This window comes from Lolium perenne, chromosome 1, assembly GCF_019359855.2.
Source record: "Lolium perenne isolate Kyuss_39 chromosome 1, Kyuss_2.0, whole genome shotgun sequence".
NCBI lineage: Eukaryota > Viridiplantae > Streptophyta > Magnoliopsida > Poales > Poaceae > Lolium > Lolium perenne.
In genome coordinates, this window is record NC_067244.2 from 88,531,601 (window position 1) to 88,539,834 (window position 8,234).

An 8,234-nucleotide genomic window follows, 5' to 3' on the forward strand; every position below is an offset into this window, starting at 1 on the left:
ATCATAGCAGGGCATTTGCAGATAATAATAAAATGGTGTCCAAGTACAAAGCAATCAATAGGCATGTGTTCCAATTATAGTCGTACGTGCTCGCAATGAGAAACTTGCACAACATCTTTTGTCCTACCAGCCGGTGGCAGCCGGGCCTCAAGGGAATCTACTGGATATTAAGGTACTCCTTTTAATAGAGTACCGGAGCAAAGCATTAACACTCCGTGAACACATGTGATCCTCACATCACTACCATCCCCTCCGTTTGTCCCGATTTCTGTCACTTCGGGGCCATCGATTCCGGACAGCGACATGTGTATACAACTTGCAGGTAAGACCATAAACAATGAATATCATGATGAAACAATAACATGTTCAGATCTGAGATCATGGCACTCGGGCCCTAGTGACAAGCATTAAGCATAACAAGTTGCAACAATATCATCAAAGTACCAATTACGGACACTAGGCACTATGCCCTAACAATCTTATGCTATTACATGACCAATCTCATCCAATCCCTACCATCCCCTTCGGCCTACAGCGGGGGAATTACTCACACATGGATGGGGGAAGCATGGCTGGTTGATGGAGAAGCGTCGGTGGTGATGATGGCGATGATCTCCTCCAATTCCCCGTCCCGGCGGAGTGCCAGAACGGAGACTTCTGGCTCCCGAGACGGAGTTTCGCGATGTGGCGGCGTTCTGGAGGCTTTCTGGCGACTTCGAGTTCCCTCCGTGCGTTTTTAGGTCGAAGGCAATATATAGTCCGAAGGAGGGCGTCGGAGGCCGGCCGAGGGGGCCGCACCATAGGGCCGCGCGGGCCCCTCCTGGGCCGCGCCGGCCTATGGTGTGGGGCCCTCGGGCCTCCACCTGGCTTGCCCTTCTGGCTCCGCCAATATTCTGGGAAAATAGGACCTTCGCATAAATTCCGAGGATTTTCCTGAAAGTTGGATTTACGCACAAAAACGAGACACTGGAAACAGTTCTGCTGAAAACAGCGTTAGTCCGTGTTAGTTGCATCCAAAATACACAAATTAGAGGCAAAACAATAGCAAAAGTGTTCAGGAAAGTAGATACGTTTTGGACGTATCAACTCCCCCCAAGCTTAGCTTATTGCTTGTCCTCAAGCAATTCAGTTAACAACTGAGCGATAAAAGAACTTTCACGAACACATTTGCTCATATGATGTATATATTCTCATGCTATGGCTAATACTTAAGCAGTTCATAATGAGATGCATACAAATAAGATCATCTAACAGCTATGTAAATCATGGAGAGGTACCAACAATTAATAATAAGCATCATGAATCATGTATATAAGCAGGATTGCAATGTTCATAAGAGAGTATGATAAAGTGGTATCTCGCTTGCCCGTATTTGATCAGCAAAACATAAATGCCCAGGCACCTCTGAAGTTCATAGAAAGACTAGAAATAGTGATTGTCAAAGATAAAAGCATCAAAGTTATACCGCAATCAATCATATTTTGGGACAAGCATATTATACTAAGAATGACAGTTGTGCTCTCAAAATAGTGCTCAAAGAAAGAATGGAGACACAACATAAAAGTAAAAGATCGACCCTTCACAGAGGGAAGCAGGGATTAACATGCGCTAGAGCTTTTCATTTCTAAAACAGGAGTAAAATTATTTTGAGAGGTGTTTGTTGTTGTCAACGAATGGTAATGGGTACACCAACTACCTCGCCAACCGGACTTCCAAGAGCGGTTCCCATGAATTATTTTTATGTTTATGCGGCACTCCTTCCAACCTTTCTTTCACAAACCATGGCTAACCGAATCCTCGGGTGCCTGCCAACAATCTCATACCATGAAGGAGTGCCTTTTTATTTTAGTTTTATTATGATGACACTCCCCCAACCTTTGCTTACACAAGCCATGGCTAACCGAATCCTTCGGGTGCCGTCCAACAATCACATACCATGGAGGAGTGTCTATTTAAGTTAATTAATTTGGGACTGGGAATCCCATTGCCAGCTCTTTTTGCAAAATTATTGGATAAGCGGATGTGCCACTAGTCCATAATGAAAGTCCGTCAAAAGTAAATGACAAGGTTGAAAGTTAAACACCACATACTTCCTCATGAGCTATGAAACATTAACACAAATTGAGAAGCATTTTGAAGGTTTTAAAGGTAGCGCATGAGAATTTACTTGGAATGGTTTGAAATGCCATGCATAGGTATTTATGGTGGACACTTTGGAATAACTTGGTTTTCAGGTGTTTGGAAGCACGAGCAGCGTTCCCGCTCAGTACAAGTGAAGGCTAGCAATAGACTGGGGAGCGACAAATCAAGAGAGCAGTCACTGTCATAATCATGCTTGCGGCAAAATAAATTAACGGAGGCATAAAAGTGATACAAGAACTCTGAAGCAATATAAATCATCGAGGCTTAATTGACTTTTGTTCAGTCATATGCATGCGTGAGCATGTGCCAAGTCGATATAAATGAATTATTCAGAGGAGGATACCACAATACCATACCTACTCATGAATAAAACAATGCAAGCAAACATCCAAGACATGCTACTCATATTAATAAATTGGAGCTAAACATGAGAGATCATGAACTACTAGACTTTCTCAAATGACATATACCTCACATGAACCAACTAAGCATGCTCACATGGATGAGTATATGTACAAAAATGAAAACAAATAGGGTTCATACCAGCCTCTCACCACAATCCAATTGTCGTAGATCGTCATTATTGCCTTTTACTTGTGTAGCTTGGATAATATGAAATGAAAACCACGCTCCAGCCACCGAAGACCATTGAACTCATGATGAACTTTACAAACCAAAGAAGAACAGAAAATATTTTTGGTGTTTTCAAAATGGAAACAAGGACAAAAGGAAACAAGCAAAATCTTTTTGGGTTTTCTTATAGCAAACTAGCAATAGCAAATAAAGCGAAACAAATGCAAGAAACCAAAGCAAACAAATTATGAAGAGAAACAACAGAAATATTTTTGGTCTTTTTGTGTTTTGGGAAAGAAACAAAGCGAAAACAAGAATTGGCAAACTAGAAGACTCACATAAACACAAAGCAGCAGAAATTCGTCAAACTTGACAGCAGTACAGTACCCGATTTTTAATAAATTCTTCCACTGCTCAAATCGAAAAGTGTTCAACTAATGAAAGTTAGATAACAACCTGGGGAACATGCACAAAAATTGGCTTCGCAAAATACTATTCTAGCTATTTTTGGGAATTTTTTCGGTAACAGTCCAGAATCTGTTTTCAGGCAGCACTTCCCCAAATATCATCTCCCTCTCATTGGAAAACCACTCAAACAAACTAAACAAGTATATACAAGTATCCAGCAATCATAATATGCAAAGAATGAGTGATGCCGGTATACCTCCCCCCAAGCTTAGGCTTTTGGCCTAAGTGGAGTTCAACCCCAACGAGGGTCGCTGTTCCTCGCTGGTGGATAATGCATGGCGTAATCATAGTAAGGTTCCTGTGCAGAAGAAAAACGTGAAGGCTCCACATGCCCAACATGTTGATGCGAGGAACTTGCTGCATCGGATGATGAGTCGAGGTATTCCTCGGCCTCTTCCGTGTTGTCTCTTGCATGATGGCCTCCTCCCTCTATGTGTGCATTCAGCGCACCTTCTGTGACTGACCAATCCTCCCTGGAATCAAGTTTAAATAGAACGGGCGCATGCAATCTTACTAGTTTTTCAGTTTTCTCAGTTATTCTCCAAACTTTCTTATAAAATGTCATCTTGTAGAACAGGTTACCCAAATTAGATGAATCAGAAACAAATTCATGTTTAATCATTGAGACTATGTCAAGTTTTTCCATGGAAAGTTGAATATCAAGATGATGAGGTTCTACATTATGCAAAGCTAGTAAACGAGAGGCGATGAGACCTCCACAAATTCCACCTTTCTCACGGTTAGTAGCAAGTCTATAAGCTATCAATGCCCCCAAATTATAAGGCTTACTACCTTGCAGTGCAGCAGCTAGAAAAGCTAAATCCTGGATAGATAGTTTACCACCACTCTTTCTAGCAAGAACGCATTTAGTAATGAAATAAGCAAAGTAGCGGATAGCTGGGAGTTGAATGCTAGTGATTTTACCACCATCCACTACTAGGAAAAGCCTTATAGCAGCACACCTTACCACCGGCGAGTATGGATAGAAGATGCCGGCGGTAATGCCTTACAGGGGTGCCTAACTCTACCGCCGGCGAGTCTGAATGGAGGTCGCCGGGGGTGCGTGGGTTACCGCCGGCGAGTAGGGCACGAAGGTGCCGGCGATATGATGGGCTGCGGGGTCCCCGTTGGGCCTGGACTTACCGCCGGCGGTTTGGGCCCAAAGCGCCGGGGGTAGAAGGCTCTACCGCCGGCGAACCCGAATAGACGATGCCGGGGGTAATGAGTCGCAGGGTGGGCCACCCAGCGGCCACCCAGCTTGTCCTTACCGCCGGCGGTTTAGCCCCAAAATCGCCGGGGGTAATGCTCCCTACCGCTGGCAACTTCGTTCGTAGGCGCCGGCGGTAACCTGGGCCATGCCTTAAGATGACCAGCCACCTACCACCACCCTCACACACTCATATGTGATGGCAAATCAACCCAAGCACTTGTTAGCTCATTCCCCCACCCATTTTAGCTATTTCAACCAATAAAATATGATGTATTTGAGCAAATCATGCACTACCTAGCCCCTCTAGCATGATTTGCATAATCTAGATCTAGATCTATCTCCTCCCACCACCTTTTCCACTAGATCTAGCTAGATCTCTCCATTTCTTAGATCTCTAGATCTCTCAAGCATTAAAGTCGACGTGTGGCGTCTCTCGGGTGCTTTTGGACATCGCGTCAACTAGTAGGTACATAAACTAAATGAGTGGAATGTTCATGTGTTGGCGAAAATTCGCGGTTATATCACTAGTACTAGTGGTGGCAAAAGGCGTGGTTCCATATATGTAAATGCATTGTTTTGCATTTGTTTACGCGTGCAGGAACATTGAGTTGCCAATGTTTTGCCGGAATGTTGATTAACTTCCGTTCCGGCGAATTTTGGAACTCCAGCATGACAATATTTAGCAAAGGTCATGCCGAATTTTTTCCGTGAAAACCGAGACGGCGGTGTAATCAATTATCTTGTCTTGTAGGCGGCGATGGTCATTGCGATGAGGGAAAGCGTCGTGGATAGATACGTGGAACGCGCGGCGGCCGACATGTATCGAAAAAAGCGAAAGGATATAATGTGTCCTTGTCGAAGATGCAAGCTAGGATCGTTGTTTGACCCCTTCTCAGGCATAGTGAATCAACACCTGCTCAGGTATAGTTTCATGGAGGGGCATACTCAGTGGATGAGTGATGATGGAGATGATGATATCGATGGTGATGGAGGTGATGATGGTGGAGATGATGATAACGAAGGTGATGGAGAGGATGCCCCACACGACAATGGAGAGGAGGTTGAAGAGGATGGCGCACACGTTGATGGTGATCAAGAAGGCCGGGAAGAACATGCGGCCGACGAGGACATGAGTAGAAATACCCCGCTAACCGCGGCCGTGCAGGACCATCATGTTCAAGAACTTCTTCTCAGCAACACATCGACCGACCCCAAAATCGCTGGTAGACGGAAGGCTAAGCTGGAGCAACTCGAGGTAGACTCGAGAACTCCGTTGTACGATGCAGCTCGTGGGACGGAGGAGAGCCGTCTGAGATACGCTCTCGATATTATGGAGATGAAGGCAAAGCACAAATGGACGGACACAAGCGTGGACGAACTCTTCGGATACTTGAAGATCCACTTTCCTAAAGATAACACGTGTGCCGGTAGCCTACAGGAGGCCAAGAAAATCGTGTGCCCTCTCGATTTACCGCACCAGAAATACCACGCATGCATCGGTGATCGCGTAATATATCGGAACGAGCATGCCAATCTCGATACATGCCCACGATGTGGCGAATCTCGATACAAGAGAGGGACAAGAAAATCTCCTCGAAAAGTTGTGTGGTACTTCCCGCTCACGCCCCGTCTGCAGCGGTACTTCGTGGACCCCAAGGAAGCAAAGCTCATGCGCTGGCACGCGGAAAGAAAGGAGGCGGTGATGCGTGATGTGGAACGGGTTGAAAACCCAGTGCTAACACACCCTTCGGATGCAAGCCAGTGGAAAACATTAGACGATGAGTATTACGAAGAATTCGGGAAAGAACCAAGGAACATCAGGTTGGGTGCGAGCACCGACGGACTCAATCCGTTTGGGAACCAAAGCAGCAAGCACAGCTCCTAGCCCGTGTTTGTATGGATGTACAACCTCCCTCCATGGCTATGCCTGAAGAAGAAGTACATACACATGAGTATGCTAATCCAAGGGCCGACGCAGCCAGGGAGCGATATCAACCTGTATCTGGAGCTATTGAAGGAGGAGCTAGTCACTCTGTGGGAGGAAGGGACAGAAACTTGGGACGCCTACGGACAAGAAACTTTCCGTATGAAAGCCGCACTGTTGACGACGGTGCAGGACTATCTTGGATACGGATATATCACGTGCCAGGTGTGCCACGGACACAAGGCATGTGTGAGGTGCATGGAAAATACGCCGTTTTTACAGCTGGGTAAGGATCCCGGGTCTTCAAAAACCGTGTACATGAGGCATCGAATGTGGCTTCCCAAGAATGACCCGTGGAGGAAGCGTGGAGACCTGTTCAATGGGAAGGATGAGGTCGAGGGACCTCCACCTAGGAGAAGCGGCGAAGAGATAGATACTCTGCTGAAAAACTGGAAAGACTGCCCTCCGGCGGGTAAGATAAAGATCCAGAAGCGGAAGAAAGGAGACAAGAGAAAGAAAAAGGAACCCGGGCCGCTCTTGGGGGTATGGAAAAGGAGGTCCGTGTTTTGGGACTTGCCGTACTGGAAGGTCCTCGGTACGCCTCATAGCCTTGATGTCATGCATATCACGAAGAACGTGTGCGAGAGCTTGCTTGGCACTGTGCTCAACATGCCGGAGAGGACCAAAGACGGGTCGAAAGCAAGACACGACCTGATGGCCCTTGATATCAGAAAAGAGCTTCATTTCGCCCAGGTTGACCAGGAAACCGAGGAGGAGGAGACGGATGGTCGCAAACGCAAAAGGGTGGCCAAGCAGCGCGAAACTCCTCGCCCCTCCTGCTTCACTCTAAATCCCGATGAGCTCGAACAATTCTTCAAGTGCCTACTAGAAGTCAAATTTCCCCTAGGCTACGCGGGGCTGATACGCAGATGGCTGGACCCGACGAAAAAAATCTTCAGCGGGATGAAGTCTCATGACTGTCATGTCATGATGACGCAGATACTTCCGGTTGCTATCCGAGGGATAATGGAACCGCACGTTCGTGCGACGCTGACTGACCTGTGTAACGTCTTCGACGTCATCACTCGAAAGTCGATAACCGTCAAGAAACTCGGGAGGCTGCAGGAAGAGATCGTCACCATCCTATGCGAGATGGAGATGTACTTCCCGCCCGCATTCTTTGACATCATGGTCCATCTGCTGGTGCATATAGTGGACGATATCGAGGATCTCGGGCCCGCGTTCCTTCACAACATGATGGCGTTAGAAAGAATGAACGGCTTCATCAAAGGATACGTTCGTAACAGGGCACATCCGGATGGAAGCATCGTCCAGGGCTTTCTCACCGAGGAGTGCATCTCTTTACGCAAGAATTATTTAAACGAGGACGACCCACGTCCGGTTGGATTGCCCGCCAACAAGCACCTCGGCAGATTCGAGGGAGTAGGCCACAACGCCGCAGGAGGGAACTCGACGCCGATGAAGATGATAGGAGAACAGACTTTAACAGGGCCCACTTAGTAGCACTACAGCACATGAACGAGGTAGAGCCTTGGGTGGATCAGCACATAAACATGATCAAGAGCAGGGCTGACAAGCCGATGACGGAACAAGAGGTATTTAGAGCGCACAACTCCTCTTTCGCGAGCTGGTTCAAAGACCAGATTGATGCCAATCCCCCACCAATGGCAAGCGACGTAGACAAAATGATATTGGCCTTGTCTTATGGGCCCGCCCCCAACCTCATTACTTATCAGAAATATGACATCAACGGTTACACATTCTCCACAGAGGAGAGAGACAAAAAAAGCGACTATCAGAACTCGGGCGTGACGATGGAATCGTACACGGGTGAAGAGAAGAAAAGGTACTACGGAAGGATCGAGGAAATCTGGGAGCTCGACTACGTCGGGGAGA